Raw genomic sequence first — 25,369 nt, 5'->3', positions numbered from 1 at the left:
ATAATATAATAGGCTTGATAATATGCCGCAGAGAATTCCAATAGAAATGGGAAATGGGAATTCTCAAGGGCATTTTATCAAGCCCATTATCACCGCTTTAGCAGCAGTTTTCTGCCGCTAAACCGGCGATCATTTTAACGCCGTTCTTGATAATATGCCCTTGGAGTGAATGTGGCTCCTTACCAAGGAATATTACCATCATTTCGTACAAGGTTCAGAGAGGTCGCAATAATTTAAACTTGAGCTCAACCCTTGGTAGCGGTAGCACAGAACAGACTGGCTTAACTTAGGAGAAATGTGTAAAGCATTTATCAGTAACAATAAACTATAACGCACAACACAATGAAACTCCCACTGCACTTATTAGAAATAGAGTAAACTTTAAACACGCCAAAACAACAACAGAATCGACAGAACCAGAGACATGATTTTTAGAATTTATAAATACTTCTAGTGCCAACACTGCAAAGCGCCAAGTGCGGGTATCTGGTCGCAGTGGACGCATCCAAGTCCAAAGCTGAGACCGACCTTGATTGAGCATGGGTGGGATACAGGGACCAGGCTCGTCCCGGTGGAAAGGTCAGATGCAGTTGTTTTTTCTGGACAAGAATCCTCATGGCTGTGGTCATCAATCAATCAATCAATCAAGCATTTATATAGCGCACTACTCACCCGGAGGGTCTCAAGGCGCTAGGGGAGGGGGGGGTCCGCTACTGCTCGAACAGCCAGGTCTTGAGCTGCTTCCTGAAGGCAAGGTGGTCCTGGGTCAGGCGGAGGTGGGTCGGGAGGGAGTTCCAAGTCTTGGCGGCCAGGTAGGAGAAGGACCTTCCTCCTGTGGTGGCTCTTCGGATGCGGGGGACGGCGGTGAGGGCGTGGCCGGTTGATCGAAGCTGGCGTGTGGGAGCGTAGAAGTTGAGGCGGCTGTTGAGGTATCCTGGGCCTTGGTTGTGTAGGGCTTTGTGTGCGTGGGGGAGGAGACGGAAGGTGATTCTTTTGTTGACCGGGAGCCAGTGCAGATCTCTCAGGTGTCCGGAGATGTGGCTGCGACGGGGGATGTCCAGGATGAGTCGTGCTGAGGCATTCTGAATCTGCTGGAGTCTCTTCTGGAGTTTGGCGGTGGTTCCGGCGTAGAGGGAGTTGCCGTAGTCCAGACGGCTGGTGACGAGGGCCTGGGTGACCGTCTTCCTGGTCTCGGTGGGGATCCACCGGAAGATCTTACGTAGCATGCGCAGGATGTTGAAGCACGACGAGGAGACGGCGTTGACTTGTCTGGTCATGGAGAGGGAGGAGTCCAGGATGAAGCCCAGGTTGCGTGCGTGGTCTGTTGGTTTGGGTGCGCTGCCCAGGGCGGGGGGCCACCAGGAGTCGTCCCAGGCGGAGGGTGAAGATCCCAGGATGAGGACTTCCGTCTTGTCCGAGTTCAGTTTCAGGCGGCTGTTCGTCATCCACTTGGCTACGTCTGTCATCCCTTCGTGTAGGGGAACAACCTTTACAACGCAACTTTTACAACGCACTACCATTACAACGCATTTTTTACAACGCATAATCCATTACAACGCATGATATTACAACGCAGGATACTACAACGCATTTTTAAAAACTACCTTTACAACGCATTCCATTACAACGCATACTACCATTACAACGCATACCATTACAACGCATAATAATACATTATACTATCCAACACTTACCCTACTGATGCACCCCCTGGAGTTAGAATAGTAATTTTTACCCCTATACTATCCAACACTTACACTATTGATGCACCCCCTGGAGTTAGAATAGTAATTTTTACCCCTATACTATCCAACACTTACACTACTGATGCACCCCCTGGAGTTAGAATAGTAATTTTTACCCCTATACTATCCAACACTTACCCTACTGATGCACCCCCTGGAGTTAGAATAGTAATTTTTACCCCTATACTATCCAACACTTACCCTACTGATGCACCCCCTGGAGTTAGAATAGTCATTTTTACCCCTATACTATCCAACACTTACCCTACTGATGCACCCCCTGGAGTTAGAATAGTAATTTTTACCCCTATACTATCCAACACTTACCCTACTGATGCACCCCCTGGAGTTAGAATAGTAATTTTTACCCCTATACTATCCAACACTTACCCTACTGATGCACCCCCTGGAGTTAGAATAGTAATTTTTACCCCTATACTATCCAACACTTACCCTACTGATGCACCCCCTGGAGTTAGAATAGTAATTTTTACCCCTATACTATCCAACACTTACCCTACTGATGCACCCCCTGGAGTTAGAATAGTAATTTTTACCCCTATACTATCCAACACTTACCCTACGGATGCACCCCCTGGAGTTAGAATAGTAATTTTTACCCCTACACTATCCAACACTTACCCTACTGTTGCACCCCCTGGAGTTAGAATAGTAATTTTTACCCCTACACTATCCAACACTTACCCTACTGTTGCACCCCCTGGAGTTAGAATAGTAATTTTTACCCCTACACTATCCAACACTTACCCTACTGTTGCACCCCCTGGAGTTAGAATAGTAATTTTTACCCCTATACTATCTAATACTTACCTTAAATGTAATTTAATATTATGCGTTGTAATGGTATGCGTTGTAAAGGTAGTATGCGTTGTAATGGTAGTGCGTTGTAAAGGTATTTTTTAAAAATGCGTTGTAGTGTCATGCGTTGTAATGTCATGCGTTGTAATGGATTATGCGTTGTAAAAAATGCGTTGTAAGTGCATGCGTTGTAATAGTGTGCGTTGTAACGTCATACATCCCTTCGTGTAGGTTGGCTCTGGCGGTGGCGGGGTCGTTGGTGAGGGAGAGGATCAGCTGGGTGTCGTCGGCGTAGGAGATGATGTTGAGGTTGTGTTGGCGTGCGATGGCTGCGAGGGGGCTCATGTTGACGTTGAAGAGGGTAGGGCTGAGCGAGGAGCCTTGAGGAACGCCGCAGATGACTTCGGTGGCTTCTGATCTGAACGGGGGGAGGCGGACTCTCTGTGTCCTTCCAGCGAGGAACGAGATGATCCATTCCAGTGCCTTCTCCTGGATTCCGACGTTGCTGAGGCGCTGCACTAGGGTACGGTGGCAGACAGTGTCGAAGGCCGCGGAGAGGTCAAGGAGGATGAGGGCCGCTGTTTCTCCGTTGTCGAGCAGGGCTCGGATGTCATCGGTGGCTGCGATCAGGGCGGTCTCGGTGCTGTGGTTGGCCCGGAAGCCAGACTGCGAGGGGTCGAGGGATCCGTTCGTCTCGAGGAAGGTGGCCAGCTGCTTGTTGACGGTCTTCTCGATGACTTTTGCAGGAAACCGGAGTAGCAAGATGGGGCGGTAGTTCTTGAGGTCGGTGGGGTCGGCTGATGGCTTCTTTAGTAGAGCGCTGAGTTCGGCGTGCTTCCAGCTCTCCGGGAAGGTAGCGGTGTCGATGATGTCCCGCAGGTGGGGTGCGATGACAGCGTCGGCCTTGTTGAAGACGTGGTGAGGGCAGGGGTCGGTCGGAGATCCGGAGTGGATGGAGTTCATCGTGCGGATGGTGTCTTCGGTGCTGATCGGGGTCCAGGCGCGGAGGGTGGTGGAGGGGAATTGTGGTTCCGTTGTGGCGTGCGTCGGTTGAGTGCTGAAGCTGTTGTGTATGTCCGCATTCTTGTTGTGGAAGTAGGAGGCGAGGGAGTTGCAGAGGTCTTGTGAAGGGGTGATGTCGTTGTTTCCGGCGTTGGGGTTGGAGAGCTCTTTAACGATGTTGAAGTGTTCCTTGCTGTTGTGGGCGTTGTTGTCCAGTCGTTCCTTGAATGCAGTTTTCTTGGTGGCCTGGATCAGTTGGTGGTGTTGTCGGGTGGGGAGCTTGAGGGCAGTCATGTTGTTCTGTGTTGGGTCTCTGCGCCAGGCTTTCTCGAGGGCTCGGCAGTTCTTCTTGGAGCTCTTGAGTTCGTCGGTGAACCATGGGGCTTTCTTGCTGCCGGGTCTGCTAGGCAGGGTCTTCAGAGGGGCGAGGTCGTCTGCGCAGTTGCTGATCCACTTCACGAGGTTGGTGGCCGCCTGGCTTGGGTTTGTTGCGCTGGTGGGAGGGTTCATGCTCAGGGAAGTCTCGAGTTGGTCGGCTGTGATCTTGTTCCAGCTTCTGCGTGCAACCTGTTGCTGGTGGTGGTGGATCGTGGTCCTTCTGAAGCTGAAGTGGACGCAGCTGTGGTCCGTCCAGTGGAGTCCGGTGGCGTGGCTGAAGGCGATGTCCTTGCTGGATGAGAACACGGGGTCGAGTGTGTGTCCGGCGTAGTGGGTGGGGGTGGTCACCAGCTGCTTGAGACCGAGGTTGGCGAGGTTGTCCAGCAGGGTGGTGGTGTTGCGGTCATTGTTGTTCTCCAGGTGGAAGTTGAGGTCCCCGAGGAGGATGTAGTCAGCGGAGGGGAGGGCGTGCGGGCTGATGAAGTCGGCGATGTCTTCGCTGAATTGTGTGCGTGGTCCCGGGGGTCTGTAGATGAGGGTGCCTCTGAGGGTGGTCTTAGGGTTGATGTGAATCTGGAAGTGCAGGTGTTCGGCGGGTGCGAGGGTGTCATCGGTGTTGGTCGTGATGCGGATGGAGTTCCTGTGGATGATGGCGATGCCTCCTCCTGTCTGGTTGACGCGGTCCCTCCGGATGATCTTGTAGCCGTCCGGTATGGCGATGGCGATGTCGGGCGCTGAGGAGGCGTTCATCCAGGTTTCCATGAGGAAGGCGACGTCTGGGGCTGTGGTGTCGAGCAGGTTCCAGAGCTCGGCGGCGTGTCTGTGGATGGAGCGGGTGTTGAGCAGGATGCACTTGAGGTGGTTGCTGCTGGTGCTCGGTTTGGTCGGTGCTGGTGTAGTGCAGGTCCGGTTGCAGGTAAACTTGCAGGAGTGGCAGCAGAAGGGTCCGTGGGTGCGTTTTGGGGTGGCTCGATAGCAGCTCGGGATTCGACCGGCGTTGAGTGCGTGGAGGTCGGTGGCATCGTTGGTCCGGCGGGTGGGCTGGTGTCGGTGGGAGCCAGGGGTCCTGGCACTGGGCGTGGTCCAGGCACGGACGGGCGCAGACGGGCTTACCTTTGGCGCACCTTCGGCGCACAATCGGCGCGCCCACTGCGCGTTAACGCTGCACGTGCGCACAGTCGCCATTTATGGCGAAGTGCAGGGAGGGAGGAGCAGCTGGGAGGCGGGAGCGGGGAGGGCACAGAGGGAAGGGGGCGTGTTCACACTCGCGGCGAGAAGCGGGGAGCGGGGCGGGTGGGCACAGGGGAAACAGCACAGGGGGGGCGACAACACAAGAAAAGGCAGATAAAGGATATAAAACAATTACAATACCAAAATACAGTACAATATCAAACAAAAGCGGGAAAGCAACGAGCGGCGGCGGGGGGCGTGGCCAGAGGTAAGGAAGGCTTCAGCGAGGCTGAGAGCAGCGGCAGGCGGGGGGCACACGCGACAGCTGGTGGCCGTGCGGCGCGGGGTGTCCTATGAATAGGTCATAATTGGGATGAGCTGCAGGCTGGATCCGAACAGGGAATTGTAGACAGTGGCTAGCTGGCCTGCCGCTCCTCGGCGGCAGCTTTGGCTCCAGCAGGAAGCTCGAGGCTCTAGATGTCGGAGGCGGAAACACTTTGAGTGGGTGAAGTTTGAGGCTCTAGATCTCGGAGACAGGAACACTTTGAGTGGGTGAAGTTTGAGGCTCTAGATGTCGGAGACAGGAACACTTTGAGTGGGTGAAGTTTGAGGCTCTAGATGTCGGAGACAGGAACACTTTGAGTGGGTGAAGTTTGAGGCTCTAGATGTCGGAGGCAGGAACACTTTGAGTGGGTGAAGTTTGAGGCTCTAGATGTCGGAGACAGGAACACTTTGAGTGGGTGAAGTTTGAGGCTCTAGTTGTCGGAGGCAGGAATACTTTGAGTGGGTGAAGTTCGAGGCTCTAGATGTCGGAGACAGGAACACTTTGAGTGGGTGAAGTTTGAGGCTCTAGATGTCGGAGGCGGAAACACTTTGAGTGGGTGAAGTTTGAGGCTCTAGATCTCGGAGACAGGAACACTTTGAGTGGGTGAAGTTTGAGGCTCTAGATGTCGGATACAGGAACACTTTGAGTGGGTGAAGTTTGAGGCTCTAGATGTCGGAGGCGGAAACACTTTGAGTGGGTGAAGTTTGAGGCTCTAGATGTCGGAGGCAGGAACACTTTGAGTGGGTGAAGTTTGAGGCTCTAGATGTCGGAGACAGGAACACTTTGAGTGGGTGAAGTTTGAGGCTCTAGATGTCGGAGACAGGAACACTTTGAGTGGGTGAAGTTTGAGGCTCTAGATGTCGGAGGCAGGAACACTTTGAGTGGGTGAAGTTTGAGGCTCTAGATGTCGGAGACAGGAACACTTTGAGTGGGTGAAGTTTGAGGCTCTAGATGTCGGAGACAGGAACACTTTGAGTGGGTGAAGTTTGAGGCTCTAGATGTCGGAGGCAGGAACACTTTGAGTGGGTGAAGTTTGAGGCTCTAGATGTCGGAGACAGGAACACTTTGAGTGGGTGAAGTTTGAGGCTCTAGTTGTCGGAGGCAGGAATACTTTGAGTGGGTGAAGTTCGAGGCTCTAGATGTCGGAGACAGGAACACTTTGAGTGGGTGAAGTTTGAGGCTCTAGATGTCGGAGACAGGAACACTTTGAGTGGGTGAAGTTTGAGGCTCTAGATGTCGGAGACAGGAACACTTTGAGTGGGTGAAGTTTGAGGCTCTAGATGTCGGAGGCAGGAACACTTTGAGTGGGTGAAGTTTGAGGCTCTAGATGTCGGAGACAGGAACACTTTGAGTGGGTGAAGTTTGAGGCTCTAGATGTCGGAGGCAGGAACACTTTGAGTGGGTGGGAAGTTTGAGGCTCTAGATGTCGGAGACAGGAACACTTTGAGTGGGTGAAGTTTGAGGCTCTAGATGTCGGAGGCAGGAACACTTTGAGTGGGTGAAGTTTGAGGCTCTAGATGTCGGAGACAGGAACACTTGAGTGGGTGAAGTTTGAGGCTCTAGATGTCGGAGACAGGAACACTTTGAGTGGGTGAAGTTTGAGGCTCTAGATGTCGGAGACAGGAACACTTGAGTGGGTGAAGTTTGAGGCTCTAGATGTCGGAGACAGGAACACTTTGAGTGGGTGAAGTTTGAGGCTCTAGATGTCGGAGACAGGAACACTTTGAGTGGGTGAAGTTTGAGGTTGAGGCCCAGGGACGGGTCAAGAACGGCAGGATGCTGCTCAGCGTTGGTGCCAGGTTAAGTCCTCTACATTCAGACTGTCCCCCCTTGCCGCAACCCCTCCTCTCTATCGTGGGTCCCTCCAGAAGATCTACAGTTGAAGCCATGTTGGTGGTCTGAGCAGCGCTCCTGTGTCTGGTGTTTTCTTGAGCTCCTGCTCTTTCTGCCTAATGTCCTTCTTTGGCATGAATTTCAGTAATGTGCCCTCATGTCCGGAATGAAAACTCCCTGTTGTGTTCTTAACACTTGCTTGGCAGGATTCCCAGCCCATAGTTGTCCTCAGGGCTGAGCCATCCTTAGTATTTGAAGTTGGTTGCAGCTTTTGTAACAGGTACATTTTACAGAGACAATTTTCTGTTGTAAAAACACTACACCAGATTGTGAGAATCAGTTCTTCTGTATGGTGTGAAGACACAGCCATTGTGGTGAGTTTTTAGTTGTTAAATGTCTTCAGCATATTCCTATTTGGGTTTTGAAGTAAAGGTTACCCACTCAGATAGCATTTTGAAAAAGTTTCTTACGTTGTGTAAAGTACATAGATTTTACCATGCTCAGTGTGGACGAGCTTCAGTACACTCAGCCGACATGTGTTTCGCTCTTGTTCTATTTGCCATCAAGCTCTTTCCAGCGATTCATTGGCGTTATGAGTTGTCAACAGATGTGTGTCGTTCAGCGATTGGCCCTGTAGATGAGCAGCCGTGGTACACGGTTCCAGGAGTAAATAAAGAAGTCATGTTGGAGGGCTCCGTCTTCACTGCTGTGGTGCACTGTTGGGCTTAAGGGGGATGAGCGCTCAGTATAACAGCAACACCACTCCTGTCCGGGCATCCCAGTCACTGAGAATGTGTGTGCGCTGTGATGTGGGAGTCTCGGCAATGACGCTGAACATCCTGTGATTCTGGGCAAATCACTTAATCTCCCCGTGCCTTACAAAAATGAATGTGTCCTCATGTAACGTAACTGGTGCTCTGTAAGGCGCTCTGACACCCCATACCGGGTCAAGTTCGCACTATATAAAACTCAGTAAAATATATATATATATGGGACAGTGTTGTACCTGCTGCTCAGCCAGTGTGAGTGCGGTGTGGAATGTTGGTGTGGATGATGCTTGGAATGTTGGATGAGTGGAGTTTGTCTGTTGGAGGATGGGCTGAGCAGCAGAAAGGCGGCTCCTGGGGGGCTCACTGTATCTTATCTTGAATCTACTATTTTAATAAATGCCGTCCTAAGTTCACCAAGGAACAGGACAGCGTCTTCATTACAACAGACTTCATAGGTACTGGGGTCTTTTTCACCACTCACGAGCCAACCGTGGACCCTCCCTCGTACATTCATCACTGTGTGTGCGAGGCATATGCTTTTACTTGAAAAAAAAGTGCATATAAACTTCAGGTGGCTGCCGCCTGATAAGCGGCGCTTGCATATCTCCTTCATGTGTCCTGTATCTGCCTACACCAGTGGCGTCCAGCGCAGGTCCAGGAAAACCAGATCCAGGCCAGACAAATCTGTCTTTTGTTGTTATCCCAAAATCTGTCCTGGATTCAGCACTCCTGTCCTACCTTAGACCCAGCTGCCATACACTTTATTGGCCAGCTGAGGGCAGCACCTCTGGCCTGTGTTTAGCTGCCACCTATGCAGTGATGAGTCTATAGAGTCTCACGATAAGGCAAGTAGAGGCTTTTTACTGAGCGCAGACTCTCCTCTCCATCCGTTCATTTCTTCCCTTGTGGCCTCCTCTGTAGGAAGCGCTCAGAGGAAGTGTAGAGGGCACATAGTCCGGATGTTGTAGGTTATCCATTACGCTTTCACACAAGCTCCTGCTAACTTCTATCCCTCTGCTTCAGAAGCGCCCTACTCTAGAATCTTACCTTCTCTGCCTCTCTTCACTTCATGAGTGGTCCCTTGCAGATCCACTCCCTGGGCACACAAGAACCTCCGGCAGCTACTCCAGGAGATACTGGAGCGTATGCACCACAGTGAACCCAGCACCACACAACGCCCTGTAAACAATGCACAGAGCAACCTTGGTTTCCTTTATGAAGACAGGACGCTGTGGTAAATGATGAAGAGTCTTCTTTGTCAGTGAGCTCCTGAAGTACCACCCGACCTTACTACTCCCATTCCCCACCAAAGTCCTGGAGAAGGCCATTAACCTCCAACTCACCAAACACCTGGAGAACCTCAACCTGCTGGACCCCTCACAATCAGGCTTCCGAACCAACCACAGCACCGATCAGACACCCTGATCCTACTTGACCTCTCCGCAGCTTTCAACACCGTCTCCCACCACACACTCGTCGAACGATTACACTAGGTCAGCTTCACTGACTACTTGCTCAGATGGATGGCATCCTTCCTCGTGGGATGTACCCAAAAAGTCAAACTACCCCTGTTCACATCACAAGCCAAGCACAACATATGCAGCATTCCTCAAGGCTCATCCCTTAGCTCAACTCTCTTCAACGTCTACATGTCACCACTTGCAGACATCATCAAATCGCACAACATCAACATCTCTTATGCCAGCGACACCCAGTTCATCGTAGCGTTTTCTGCCGACCCCACCACGTCGAAGACTAACTTCCACAACTGCATAAAAAGCACATCAACCTGGATGAGGGAAAAAAGCCTCAAGCTCAACTCCGACAAGACTGAAGTCCTCATCTTCGGCAAGCACACTGCCCTCTGGGATGACTCCTGGTGGCCTTCAGAACTTGGACCCATTCCCACACCAAAAGGCCACGGCTGAAACCTCTGCATTATCCTCTACTACGAACTATCCATGAAACGCCAAGTCACTGCTTCTCCTCAGCCTGCTTCCACAAGCTCCGCGAGATTTTCAAGTGGATTCCCATCAGCACCAGGAAGACGGTAAAGCAGGCCCTCATAACCAGCCGAACAGACTACCGCAACGCACTTTATGTAGGCACCACCTCCAACCTCATGCACAGACTTCAATCGATCCAGAACACAGCAGGCAGATTGATGTTTAACCTGCCCAAGAGAACCCACATCACCCAGCACCTGAAGGACCTCCCCTGGCTTCCAGTTCAGAAGAGGTGCCACTTCAAGCTGTCGACCCACGCCTACAAAGCCATCCATGACCAGGGACCCAACTAAAATTGACCACAGTCTGCACTTCCATCGACCACCCTGGAGCCTCCACTCTGTACACCTCCCCCTTGCAGAGATCCCCTGCGTACTCCGCAGCTGCACTGGAGGAAGATCTTTCTCCCATCTCACTGCCAAAACCTAGAACACCCTCCCCCTCACTTCAGCACAGCACCTTCGCTCACCGACTTCAGCACAACACCTTCGCTCACCGACTTCAGCAAAGGACTTAAAACCTGGCTCTTCGAATGAGCCCAGCAGCAAGCACCTGGATACCCTCATGGGTGACAAGCAGCGCTATGCAAATACCACTTGATTGATTGATTGATTGATTGATTTATTGAGTTACCATACACGGCCCCTGGTTTGTCCCTGATCTCAGTAACTGTTTGCCTCACAGTTCCTCAGAATCCACACACCGGATTCCAGAAGTGGAAGCATGCCATCTCCAGAGCACAGCGTCCAGCTGCCAGGTAACATATACACTAAACATAACACATCTCCTTTCCTTAACCACACATGTTGGCACACTATATTACTTCAGTCCCTCTTCCTATGTACAAATGTAATCCTCCAGTGCTCTTGGTCTCCTTCTTGTACGGGAGCTCGGTTCCCTTTTGCCCTGTTGCTCTTCTCTGCCATTATCATCATTCGTTCTTGACCACTCCCTTTCTTCTATTTCAGTGCATACAGGCACTCTCCTTGTATTCCACCACTTCCCATCTGATAATTTGTGAGTATTCCCCCTCACTTCTATCACTGTCTTCAGAGACGGTAGTTTGGAACTTCCCTTTCTTTTCACGTTGCCTACACCTACTCTGACAAGCATCCCCTTCGTAAACACCTTCAGCTCTTTATTATTTATTTGTTCATTGTGTCTAAGTCTGTTCTTGGTCTGATACTCTTCAGCTTTCCTTCATAGTCAACATTACGCGGACCAGCCCTGGCCATCCGGGCAAGAACCACTACAGTTCACAGTATCCTGCCCTTTAAAAGACAAAACGGTGTCTCCCCAGTTGCTGAATGTGGCATGGTGAGATAGTTCCACAACATGTCCCTCACTTGGCTTCTCCGACACGTGTGGCCGGCAATGGTGAGTTGAATGATTTCCCACAGCACACGGTTGAAGCTCTCCACTAAACCGTTTCTCCTGGGATGATAAACTGGGGTCTTGCAATGGCCAATTCTCCACCTTTTGAGAAAAGAGCAATACGCCAGGGACACAAACTGGGGAACCTTGTTCATTAAAATTTCCGCTGGGCACCTCTCCTTTCTGAAAATGGCTTCACAAAAGGCCATTAAATTACTTGATTCACTTCACATACAAATGCCACTTTAGGCCATTGTAAAAAGTAGTCCATCATCACTAACGCGTATTTCTCACACCCACCTAAACCCTTGAATGACCCACAGATATCTATCGCAACTCTTCCCCATGGGCGTTTAGGCAAAACCACTGGGCACATCTGCATCTCCTGCATCAAGTGTGATTTGTCGCTGCAGGCACAAGAGATGCAATATTGGGCATGCCTCTTGATTTGCTTATCCATGTCCGGCCATCAGAAATCCACCCCAGCTTTTCTCTTCATTGCTGACATAGCTCTATGTCCCTCATGAAGTAAAGCCAGCAATCTTTCTCTTAAGTCAACAGGTACCACCAGCCTTTCATTTTCCTCATGGTGCCCTCCATAACTGACAACTCCTCCCACTCCTGCTTAAGCATCTCCAGATTTTCATCAAATCTCCACTTTTGTGCACACGGTAGGGCTTCTATTAATTTAAGCAAACAGGGATCCTTTGACACAGCCTCTTTCCACTTTGCCTTTCCAGTGGCTCCGTAGAAGTCCGACATCTCTGCCACCATCCTCACTCTCATTCAAACCCTCAGTAGGCAACCTGGAGACGCAATCTGCATCGATGCTCTTTACACCCGACACGTACCTCAGAGAAAACAAATCCTGTTGGAGGCGGTACAGCCATTTGGCAATACGGAGTGTGACTTTCCCCGCCGTGGTGAAAAGATCAGCCAGGGCTCTGTGATCCGTCTGTAGCTCGAAATTCACTCCCCATTTAAATAATTGAAAATGTTACACCCCCCACCAGAAGGCCAAAGCTACCGTTTTCACTGCAGAGTACGTGCTCTAGGCCCATTTTAAGGTGTGTGACACAAAGGCCACAACTCTTTCTTTCTCTTTCATTGCCTCGTGCACCTGCATTTAAACAGCTCCCAGTCCACAATTGCTGGCATCAGTAACAATAATAGTCTTTTCATTGGTTCAAAAGGTTTACGGGCAATCGCTTTCTTAATAGGTTCTTTCACTCTTTCGAATGCCAGCTGGCACTCCTTTAACCATTGAAATTTCACACCCTTTTTCATGAATTGGTGTAAAACATGCACAATGTCAGTATGGTGAACAAACTTTGCGTCGTTCTGCGCAAGACCAAAGAATGATCTTAATTGATCCCTGTCTTGCGGAGCAGGAGCGTTTTCAATCGCTTCTACCAAGCTCCATTTTGGTTTCACACCCTCATAAGACACGGTATGATCTAAATACTCAACTTCCTGTGTGCTAGACTTACATTCCTCCAGGCTGATTGTGAGACCTGCACCCTCGAACACCTCACACTACACTTCTGCAACACTTCATTTAAAATGACATCATGTAGCTCTTCATTCTCGCCCCAAACCAACACATCGTCCTGGAACACCAGCGCAATTGACATATCTTTTAAAACCCCTTCCTACAACCTTTGAAAAAACCCTGATGCGGACGCTAATCTGAAGGGCATGCGGACGAACTGCAAAGCTCCGTCAGGTGTTATAAAAGATCTCAAGTGTCTAGAACTCTCCTGTAAGCACACCTGATGATAAGTGTTGGATAGGTCCAGCGTGGTGAAATATCTACCCCCTTTCATGCTTGCGAGCATTTAACTGCTGCAGTGAAGGGAATGGTGATCTATCCAAATAAATCATTGAGGTCTCTGAGGTCCATACACATGCAGATTTTTGCATTAGGTTTCCTTGCAATTACAATTGGGCTAAGCCACTCTGAAGGGATGTATGACGTTACAACGCACACTTTTACAACGCATGCACTTACAACGCATTTTTTACAACGCATAATCCATTACAACGCATGACATTACAACGCAGGACACTACAACGCATTTTTAAAAAATTCCTTTACAACGCATTACCATTACAACGCATACTACCTTTACAACGCATACCATTACAACGCATAATATTAAATTACATTTAAGGTAAGTATTAGATAGTATAGGGGTAAAAATTACTATTCTAACTCCAGGGGGTGCAACAGTAGGGTAAGTGTTGGATAGTGTAGGGGTAAAAATTACTATTCTAACTCCAGGGGGTGCAACAGTAGGGTAAGTGTTGGATAGTGTAGGGGTAAAAATTACTATTCTAACTCCAGGGGGTGCATCAGTAGGGTAAGTGTTGGATAGTATAGGGGTAAAAATTACTATTCTAACTCCAGGGGGTGCATCAGTAGGGTAAGTGTTGGATAGTATAGGGGTAAAAATTACTATTCTAACTCCAGGGGGTGCAACAGTAGGGTAAGTGTTGGATAGTGTAGGGGTAAAAATTACTATTCTAACTCCAGGGGGTGCAACAGTAGGGTAAGTGTTGGATAGTGTAGGGGTAAAAATTACTATTCTAACTCCAGGGGGTGCATCAGTAGGGTAAGTGTTGGATAGTATAGGGGTAAAAATTACTATTCTAACTCCAGGGGGTGCATCAGTAGGGTAAGTGTTGGATAGTATAGGGGTAAAAATTACTATTCTAACTCCAGGGGGTGCAACAGTAGGGTAAGTGTTGGATAGTGTAGGGGTAAAAATTACTATTCTAACTCCAGGGGGTGCAACAGTAGGGTAAGTGTTGGATAGTTTAGGGGTAAAAATTACTATTCTAACTCCAGGGGGTGCATCAGTAGGGTAAGTGTTGGATAGTATAGTGTAATATTATGCGTTGTAATGGTATGCGTTGTAATGGTAGTATGCGTTGTAATGGAATGCGTTGTAAAGGTAGTTTTTAAAAATGCGTTGTAGTGTCATGCGTTGTAATGTCATGCGTTGTAATGGATTATGCGTTGTAAAAAATGCGTTGTAATGGTAGTGCGTTGTAAAAGTTGCGTTGTAAAGGTTGTTCCCCCTCTGAAGCCTCAATGGGTTCTATTAGTCCTTCACTGGACAGCCTCATCACCTCTCCCTTCAGCAAACACCTCAAAGCCAACGAATCCCCACCTTATGTACTTTAGGTTGCCCCTTCCTTTAACACAATCTTGTGTTCAAACCTCTTCAAACACCCTAATTTCTTATTGAACCGGATAGGAAATGTGCTGACCCCATTATCTGCACTTTGTGGCACAGTCAGTAGCACCTCTTTGGGATGATTAGGATTTAATATCATACCCAATGCACATCGCCCTCTCCATCCTAACAAGGACCTCCCCTTCTCCACCTTCTATTTTGGAATTTCAACTCTGTTACAAAGTTCCTCCCGCAGTATCCTTCAGGTTCTACATCTGTAGGAGACAACTCCCAAGTTCTAATTCTTCCCATGTGGATTTGTCAATCAAAAGTGATGGGGAACATGAATCCACCTACACTTGCACCTCTTTCCCATTAATGTAAATGACACATTTTGGGGGGCGATAAGCTTTCTCCCCAGACTCAGGCTCACTCACCACCTGTATCTCTACATCGTCATCTTCACTTTCACTTGATTCTTCTCGTTGGTGTGTCTGTCCACCATTGTTCACCCAATTAACCGATCTTTTGTACCTAGGTGTACCAATGCTTCTACAAACTCTCGAAAAATGCCCCAGCTTCTTACATTTAAAACATCTACTATTGGAAGCTGGACACTTCCTAGCTTCCGCCGCGTGTCTTGAGCTGCCACACCTAAAACATGTTTTTCCTTTTTCCCCCTCTTGAATTCTTTCCCCCTTGATGCTTTCTTCTTTGGGTTTCTGCATTAACATTTCCTTCACTATTATTACCCTGGGCTGCAGGGGTCACGATGATCATATATCGAGAGGCATCTTCCATACGTTTTGACACTTCTATAGTTTTGTCAAGTGTGGGGTCATTCAGGTCTTGCAGTTTTCCATGAATATTTGTGCTTCGTGTTATATTGATCATTTCATCTCATATAATCTCATCTCTGAGATGCTTTAATGTGAAAGTGAGAGTTAGTCTCCTAAATGGAGCCACATATTTAGTGATGGATTCACCTTGTACCTGAGCTCTGGAAAAAACGTATGCCTCTCAACCACACTGCTCACTTTTTCCAATAATTTTCCTCTAATGCATTTGAAGCCACAGCATACACATCTTCTTCGGTGTCTGCCCCGTATCTGCATTTTTACTCTCTACTGACTGCCTGGGCCAAGTTTTAGAACCTTCCTTCCTTCCACTCCTATGGAGTGCTTTAATATATCCAACTTCTTCTGAGGCCACATATACGTAGCCCCCAATGGCTTCCAAGTAAATCTCAAAAACGTCTATCCAATCCTCCCACATCGTGCAAGGTTGACCAGGATTTTCTAATAAGGCTGGAGGTGCGGGTATATTTTGTGACACCATAGCAACACAAACTAAAAACCTAAGGCTAGGGTTATGTGTCACAACATGAACGCAATAAAACCCTTGCAGAAATCACCTTTTGTCAATATGAGAACATTACCTGTATTGTATATCCAGTCAAATGCCTTGAAGGGTTCATGCAAAGTACCTGGACTTACAGCGTAGCCATTTACAGGTGTGCCCGTCACTGAACACAAAGCGTGCCTATCGCTGACGGCGCATGCATGGACTTCCGGTTTCACAGGAAAGTAGGTTGATAGTCGGTGTGCCCATCACCGTGCCCCAAACACCCTCAGCGTCCCTATCGCTGATGTGGCACACAGGGATCACAGCTGGTACAATGCTGAATAAAAGCGACAGGTGGCATACTAGATGACTGTTATAAAACATTTGTTATCTGCGCAGACATCATGCACGGGGAAAATCTGCAGCTTGCATCGTTGCCCCCAACATGTAAGCGGATCCACTCCTAACATCAGCCCTACACAGAGTATTCACAATTGTACCCTTATTCAAAATGGCTTCTAAAAACGTGATTGTCATGATGACATCACCATGCCCATCAAGCTCCGTGGCATGTAATGCTGAAACTCCGCTATTTCCGATCCAACCACTCCTTTGATCACAATGCCCCGTGTCACGTACACTGACATATGATCAACCCTTCCACAATCAGCTCATCCGTCATCTGGGTGACGCTAATGGCCAGCGCGTTCCAACAAAACGACCATCTGACGTGGATCAAGACTCGAGCAAGAGATCGCTCCCTCACACTTTCAAATGTCGCCACCCATCGTCCACCATAATCAAGTGATCAACTGGATACAAAAACATAGAGATAGCAAATTATCTAAAAGTTCTTTGTGTGTCTTTGAGAAGTCAGTAAATATGTCCTCATTTTAGTTGTTTAGAGCACTAACCATCATTTTTATGGGAATAAGACCCTCTCATGGAGGAGGGTGCAGAGGCAGGCAACAAGTGGACCATGCTGGGCAGGCGGGAGAGGCAGTGGCAGGTTAATGGACCATGGAGGGAAGTGGAAAGACCCAATTCAGGCAGGTGACTCGTAAATTTTAAAGCCCAAAAGGGCTCTATTTTATCTGGCACCTGCCTAAAATCTCCGGTTTTTCAATGTGTGTCAATGGGGAAAATCAATTCCCCAAGGTTTTTATACTAAATCTCCCTCTTACCGAGTTCAAAATGTTGGCAGGTAAGGTACATTGGCTCACAAAGGGCAGAAGGAATGAGGTAGGGATTTGGACTTGGATAACAGAGGGCAGGAGGGAGATGGTCAGGGGCACCAAACTGACCTTACAGAGCAGGCATCAGGGGTCTTCAGCAGCACAATACACCAGACAGGCCAAGTGGGATGGCAGTGCAGTGCAACGGACCACGGAAAGCAATAGGGAGGGGGCAGGGCCATTCACATGGACAGCAGCGAGCAGAGGGAAAGAGGCAAGAACCGCAAGCTGACTATAGTGGACAGACAGGAGGGATAGTTGCAGCATAACCTACCACGAAGGGCAGGGGACAGGGGCACGACAACGGACTAGGTAAGGCAGAAGGGAGAGGATAGGGCCCTGCACATGGAACACAGTGGCCGGGGGTAAGGGGTCAGGGCTGGAGCAATAAGCTGAACATGCAGGTCAGGCGGGATTGGCACTGGAAGCACAACACACCATGGAAGGCAACGGTGAGACGATAATGGCTTAAACGCAGACCATGGAGGAAAGGTGGGAGGGGGTCAGGGGCAGCTAGCTGAACACACAGTTTAGGTGGGAGGGGCTGTGGCAACACAGAAGACCATGCATGGGAAGCGGGAGGGTCAGCGGCAGCACAGTGGCCATGGTGGGCAAGAGGAAGGGGGCATGGGTATGCAAAGAATACCATGGAAGACAGAAGGGATGGGTAGACGCATGACAGACAAAAGAGAGCAGCGAAGGGGCTTCACAACAGACCACTCAGGGCAGGCTGGAGAAGCAGTTGCAGCACAACAAAGCATGGAGGGCAGAAGGGAGTGGCAGAAACATGGACCATGCAGGACAGGAGGGATGGGATAGGGACATGGAACTTGGACAGGCAAGGTGGACGTAGCAGGGACAGGCGGCAACCATCTGACCATGCTAGACAGGTCGGAGGGACAGCTCAACAGAATGCTCAAGAGTAGATAGGAGGGGCAGTGACAGGTCCATGGAACATGGTGGACAAAAAGGAGGGAGCAGGGGCATGCACACAGACATCGGAGGACGGGGGGACAGAGAGTAAGGGAAGCAAGCTAAGCCCAGAGGCTAAGCAGGAGAACAATGATGGGGCAACAGAGGGCAGGAGGCGTGTGCAGGGACATTAAGCTAAGTGAAGGGCAGTGGCAGCACATCAGACGCAGCAGGGCGGGAGGGAGGCAGCTGGTGCTTGGACTCAGACAACAGAGGGTAGGGAGGAGGTGGGTGGGGGTGCATGCTAACTGTTTAGGGCAGGCAGGAAGGGCAGTGGCAGAACAACAGCCACACACGGCTGTAATGAGGGAGCAGGGTCGTAGAATTGGACAATAGATGGCAAGGGAGAGGGGGGCAGGAGCAGCAAGCTTGGGTAGGGGCAGCACAATGCCAGGCCAGGTCCTGTGTCTACCCCCCTCCCCCACGTGCATTGCGTTGGGCATCTTGCTTAAGTTTTTAAATAAAAACATAAAATTCACTGAAAACAAACAAAGCTTACAGGGACGTTAGAGTTATAAAATAGAATTTAAAAAGGCTAAATAATTCACTGAAAAAAACAAAGATTACAGGGATGTTATAGTTGGGCTCAGATTTCACTCATACAAAAGCAATGAAATTCAAAAGTTAGCTTTTGGTCCAGAAAGTGTGCATTTTGTTATTTGGTGTAAAAACGTTCAGTATTTCTGAGATTTTAAAGGAAAACCAATTTTGTATATCTAGGGACCCGAATCCACTGCTCACAACCATAGAGCCACGCAGACACCTAGTCACGTATGGATATACACAGTCACACACGTGTGTTACAAATAGTATCACTCATTAGTAGTACACAAACTATACTCATTTGTAGTATCTTAGTTTATATCTTTAACACTCAGAAACATTTAGAAAACACTCACAATCACTAGATCGGTGATGTCATTTGAGATGTCGTGAGTAATGTCACGTGTGAGAAGGTGCCTGGTATATGCCGTCCACCGGTTGTAGTGGGCACCTTGTATCAGTCCAAACAACCCCTTATGGTGAATTGGTTAAAGACAACCTTATGTGAAAGCTATCCTAGTGGTAGCTATGGAGAGCAGCCTCAGGCTAAGTCTTGAAGGAATGTAAAGCAGCATGTTGTACCAGTCTATAATCTCTTGAATGATCAAATGAAAGGACAACCACACCATGTATATATTTAAAATATATGTATTTAGGTTAACACACACCCCTCTAGTCTCTTTATGAGGCTGGAGTTAGAAGTACTTAATTCACAAGTTAGTTATCGACAGTAATAGCACAAATACACGTTCGGGCCCTAGGGCCGTACCAAAGCATATACCAAAAAAATGGTATAAGAACCACGACTGGGATAGACACAAGGCCTAGAGTCTGTAGAATCGCTGGGGCCCCAAGAAACCACCCAAGGTAGTGACACAGGGGACCCACGGGGACTGTATGCAGTGTGTAAACACAACCGCGGGTTCCCATTAGCTTCTATGGGCAATGTCGCGGTTGGAATTTTAAAGATTAGGGACACCTAGAATCGAGTCAGGACCAAACCCTTTTGGACTTAAGAAGTTCTAGGGCTAGCACCCACAGGAGCACCGGATTACTCGAGTTAACTCACCCAGGGAAGCCTGGTGCATAGGTGTCTTTTAGTGTCGGGTCGTGTCGTTGATTGCAATGGAAGCTGGCAAAGAACTGCTGCTGCCGTGAAGAGGAGAAGTGTCCGAAGAGATCCAAGCCTGGATCTAGGATGGAAGGAACCTGAAAGCAGAGCGAACAGAGCCTGGGTCACTAGCCAGTGACTGAGGGCAGGATAGACCAATGCCCACAGATGTCGAGTGCTTCAGGTGAGTTGATGGGTGTCTTTACTCTTCAGCCACGAGGTCCAGGAGGCGTTGACGAAGTCCATGAGCCAGATTCGAGCTGTCCCACGAAGTCTGTCGAGTGCTGCAGAATGAACCCAACAAACCTTGGCAACGGCAAGTCACTGGAATTCAGAAGAAGGACTGTGGTGCAGACCAGCAAGGTCTGAGGGACTTACCCAGCGAGGGTAAGTCAGGGCACATCTGGAGCAACCAGAAAAGCCCAATTAGAAGAGGAGTTGCCTTTGTGGGGACCTGCTAGCCAACGGGCTAGTGATCGCGAAGGAGCCTTCAAGCGGTCGCACTTGAAACTGGCCCACGGGTCACTCGTGGAATAGAGGCCAGCAATCTTTGGTGCAGGAGGTGCTCAAGACTGGGACTACTCGGAGCCCAAAGCACAACTTCGAGGAGGACCAGAAATATAGTGTTGCTGCAGAAGTTCACGGTGTCCAGGGGTCACGGTACCACGTCACCCACGATAGCCACGGGCCTCAGCTTTGCTGTGGACTCAGAGTAGCCACGGGGAAGTCTGGAAATCCACCTCTGGTGATGCAAAGACTTTAGTGTCCGGCGGGAGCTTCAGCGATGCAGACCGGTCAGTTGCTTCTTTGGTGCCTGCCAAGCAGGGGAGTCACTCCTTGACCCCAAGGGAGATTTCTTGAGTCTTGTAGTCAGGATAGAATATCGAAGGTCCAGGATATATGATGCAGAGTTTCGTCCAGGGTAATCTAAAGTCGCAAGGTCTGGGTTCCCTTACTTATACTAAGTTTGGGGGTTGGACCCACCTATGGGAGGGTTTGGAAAGAGGGGTGGTTACACCCATTTCCTTTGTCCAGTTTCGCGCCAGAGCAGGGGCAGGTAGCCCCTGCAACTGGTTTGAACTGGGCTATGCACAGGGACACCAGTGCAGGACTTCAAAGCACCAGAGAGTGCTCCCGCCCAGCTCCAATACACATCAGCCTGTCTGGGGAGATGGTCATACCTCCCTGGGACAGGAAACAAACCTATTGTCCAGGCCTCCCAGCCAGAGTTTCTGTCAGCAGCAGGAGGCCAGACCCGTGTCTGTGGCAGAGGCATCCATTTTGTGATGCCAGGGCTCAGGAAAGTCCTACCGGGTTAGACCAGTGTGAACATGTCTCTCCCTCTAGAAGGGTGGAATGCTGCCCCCGCCGAAAGAACTGGCGGGGGGGTAGTATTCCAAAGCATTTGACACCAAACACGACATGTTTCTGTGCAGCCATCCTAAAGTTAGCATTTACCCCGAGTTTATAATGCACTTAAGAGTATATGGTCAGGCTGCACCACAAACAGCATCAGAGGAGGTACTCCGAACGCTGCAGAGGGACTCTTCTCATGCAGGGCACCCTCTCACATAAAAACCAAGCACTCTGCCTCAGGATTGGTAAGGCCTGCATAGGAGTGACCTATAGGTTTTTTATATGTGTGCAATGGTAGTGATATAGGTAGCCTATACCACAGTAAGAGGTGCAAGCACACCCTTACCCAGGCTGCAGTAGCAGACCTGTGGTGCCATTTTGGAGTGCTTCCCAGGGGTGGCATAATACATGCTTCAGCCCCTGGTAGGCCTCTGAGGTACCTATGCCCTAGGTACATAGTATACCATATACTAGGGGCTTATAAGGCACTCCAGAATCCAATTAGATATGTACCTAATGTACATGGAAACCATTTTAGAGAGGAAGCAGCTAGGCTGTGGTCCTGATTAGCAGGGCCACAGCCATACTAAGGTCGAAAAACAGTGAAACACCAGCAAAAAGTGGGGGTACCCATGTGAAGCAGATCCTACTCTCCTACATCACTGACCATGTCATGAGTGTTGTAATATGTGAGGTCATAAGCAGTTCATTGCAGGGGTGTAAGTTATAGTTAGCACAGGTAACTACAACTGCTGATTTTCACCAGTTCTGTACGAGTGAAATCTGTTTCTAACTACATCGTCCCTGTAACCTTTGCTTTTTTCAGTGAATTTCTAAATTTAAAACAAATTATATTTCCTAACTATAACGTCCCTGTAACATTTAGTTTTTCAGTAAATATATATATATCGATAGCCACTCTATAATTAGGGTTACCAGAGATAGGAATTCCCCGGATTAATAAATTGCGCCTGTTTGATGAATCTCCATGAATTTTCCAGACCTATAGCTTTTTCTACCTTGGCGAAGGTGGAAATTTTCGCAGTGATTAGTCAAGGCGGTACAAAGATAAAAGGGGGTCCCAAAATGAATTTTTTCACCAATGCATTTTTCATAGACTGTTTTTATCGCACATAGTGCGAAAACGGCTGGACAGAATGCCATCAAATTTGGTAGCCTTATAGATTATGGTGCTAAGATGATGCTTTTAGGTACTACAGGTAAGTAGGGTAATTTTAAAGAAGTTATAAGGTAATTTAATTAGTGATAGCCGTTTTTGCAGTACATTCGTGAGCTTTTGCAGTATTTCCCGTAAGTACAGCGGTACATAGCAATGACAAGTCATTATGTGATTGGCTAATGACTGCCTTTACAAAAGCCATTTTGTTTCCAGATACAGTTTGGCTGTGTTATGCGTTACACCTTCAGATATAGGTAAGTATTTGGTTTGACAAAAATATTTATAAGTTTCTACATATTTTCTAGAAATGTACAGAGTACCGTGATACTGTCTTGTGAGTACTGCAGTACTTAAAATAAATAAAAAAAAAAAATATGTTAAGTAATTAAAAATACACCATACACACTAAATTTTACAAATATTGTGTATTAAAGTGTTTTTTCTATTTTTAACATATTCAAATATGCACATAAAAGTCTAAGGAGTAGCGTGGAAAAAACCTACAGAATTACTGCACTGCTTGAGATTATTATTTTTTAAATGCACGGTTCTCTCTAAACTGCTGTAAAAATATATAGACAATTATAAATACATTTCTCTTCCTTTATTAAAGGGGTAATAAATAGGGAACAACAATGAAACCTATTACTAACCTATATCTAGAACCCTAAATCAGAAAGCAGCGAAACACAGCGTGCAACCAAACTGTGCTAAAAACGACATGGCTCCTTTATACCTTTGGTAAACACAGCCTTAGCCAATCACATACCACCTTCTCATACGCATGTACTGCAGTATACCGCGAACTGACCGTAGCATACAGCATCACAATGTATAGCTAACTAAGTACTTTAAAATGTACAACTTTAACACTACTTACACTATTCACATATACTGCCACAAATTACCAGTTACACCTCATGATGGATATTCCTGCCAAATTAACATATGGATCCAGTCACACACTTTCCAGCTATGTCTGTTTCAGTTTCCACGCTCCACTCTAAAGCACTCCACTCTTCGCCGCTCCAGTTTATGCTATTACACTCTAGGTTACTCCTCTATACCACTCCACTCTACGACACTGTACTCTATGCTATTTCACTTTACTTAACTCCACTCTACCTCACTCCTCTCTATGCTATTACTGTACGCCACTTCGCTGTACGATATTGCACTGTATGCCACTCCAGTCTGTGCTGTTACACTCTACGTCACTCCACTATGCTTCTCCACTGTATACTGTTTCACTGTACGCTAATACAATCTACACCACTCCATTCTATGCCAAACCGCTCCACTCTACATTACTACTCTCTACCCTACATCACTACACTCTACCCTACTACACTCTAAGCTATTCCAGTGTACACCACTTTACTCTACTTCACTACAGTGTTAACCAGTAAACTCAATTTTATTCCACTGTACACAACTCCACTGTATGCCACTCCACACCACACCACTCCTCTCTATGCCACTCCTGTCTATGCCACTAGACTCTACACTATTCCACTATACACCACCCCACTCTTCAACACTCCACGCTAAGCCACTCCACAGTACACGGTTACACTGTAAGCCACTACAGTGTACCCCACTACACTACCTCATTCAACTCTACAGAACTCCACGCCACTCCAGTCTATGCTACCCTACAGTACGCTGTACCTCATTCCATGCAACTCCACTCTATGCTACTCCATTGTGCGCCACTCCACCCTATGCCACTCCACTCTACCCCACTCCAGCATATGCTGTTCCACTGTACTACGCTCCACTGTATACCACTCCATTACACTCTACACTGTTCGACTGTGTGCCACTCCACTATACATCACTGCACTCTATGCCAGTCCACACTACACCAATCCACTCTACCACACTCCAGTCTATGCCACATCACTGTACAACACTCCACTCTACTCCATTGTATGCCACTCCGCTGTACGACACTCCAGTCTACGCCACTCCTCTTTACGCCAGTCCACTCTACACTATTCCACTCTACTGAACTGCACTATATAACACTCCACTTTATGCCATTCCACTGTATGCTTTTCCACTGTACGTCACTCAACTCTTTGCTACTTCTTTATACGCCACTCTACTGTACGCCACTCTACTCTATTCCACTCCACTCTACGCCACTCCACTCTATGCCACTCCACTCTATGCCACTCCACTCTTTGCCACTCCACTCTATGCCACTCCACTCTACTCCACTCCACTGTGCGCCACTCTACCCGACTCCACTTTATGCCACCCCACTCCAGCATATGCTGTTCCACTGTACTATGCTCCAATGTATACCACCCCACTCCACTCTACACTGTTTGACTGTGTGCCACTCCACTGTACATCACTGCACTCTCAGCCAGTCCACACTACACCAATCCACTCTACCACACGCCACTTCATGCCACTCCACTGTACTCCACTCTACCCCACTCCACTCTATGCCACTCCACTCCATGCCACTCCACTCTATGCCACTCTACCCCACTCCACGCCACTCCACTCTACCCCACTCCAGCATATGCTGTTCCACTGTACTACGCTCCACTGTATACCACTCCACTCTACACTGTTTGACTGTGTGCCACTCCACTGTACATCACTGCACTCTCTGCCAGTCTACACTACACCAATCCACTCTACCACACGCCACTCTATGCCACTCCACTCTATGCCACTCCACTGTACTCCACTCCACTCTACCCCACTCCACTCTACGCCACTCCATGCCACTCCACTCTATGCCACTCCACTCTAGGCCACTCCACTCTACCCCACTCCAGCATATGCTGTCCCACTGTACGACGCTCCACTGTATACCACTCCACTCCATTTACACTGTTCGACTGTGTGCCACTCCTCTGTACATTACTGCACTCTCAGCCAGTCCACACTACACCAATCCACTCTACCATACTCCACTTGGGCCACATCACTGTACAACACTCCACTCTGTTCCATTGTATGCCACTCTGCTGTACGACACTCCAGTCTATGCCACTCTTC

At 48.5% G+C, this 25,369-nt stretch overlaps 1 protein-coding gene across 1 annotated transcript in view; it reads left to right on the top strand.

Annotated features, from left to right (window-relative positions):
* The window catches only part of STAB1 (stabilin 1), a 1,212,756-nt gene that overhangs the window by 848,023 nt on the left and 339,364 nt on the right, over nucleotides 1–25,369 (top strand). The gene's annotated exons all lie outside the window — the stretch shown is intronic.

Source organism: Triturus cristatus, chromosome 9 (assembly GCF_964204655.1).
Source record: "Triturus cristatus chromosome 9, aTriCri1.1, whole genome shotgun sequence".
NCBI classification, from domain to species: Eukaryota; Metazoa; Chordata; class Amphibia; order Caudata; family Salamandridae; genus Triturus; species Triturus cristatus.
The sequence above is the reverse complement of the archived record's forward strand: the minus strand, read 5'-3'. Positions and strand labels throughout refer to the sequence as shown.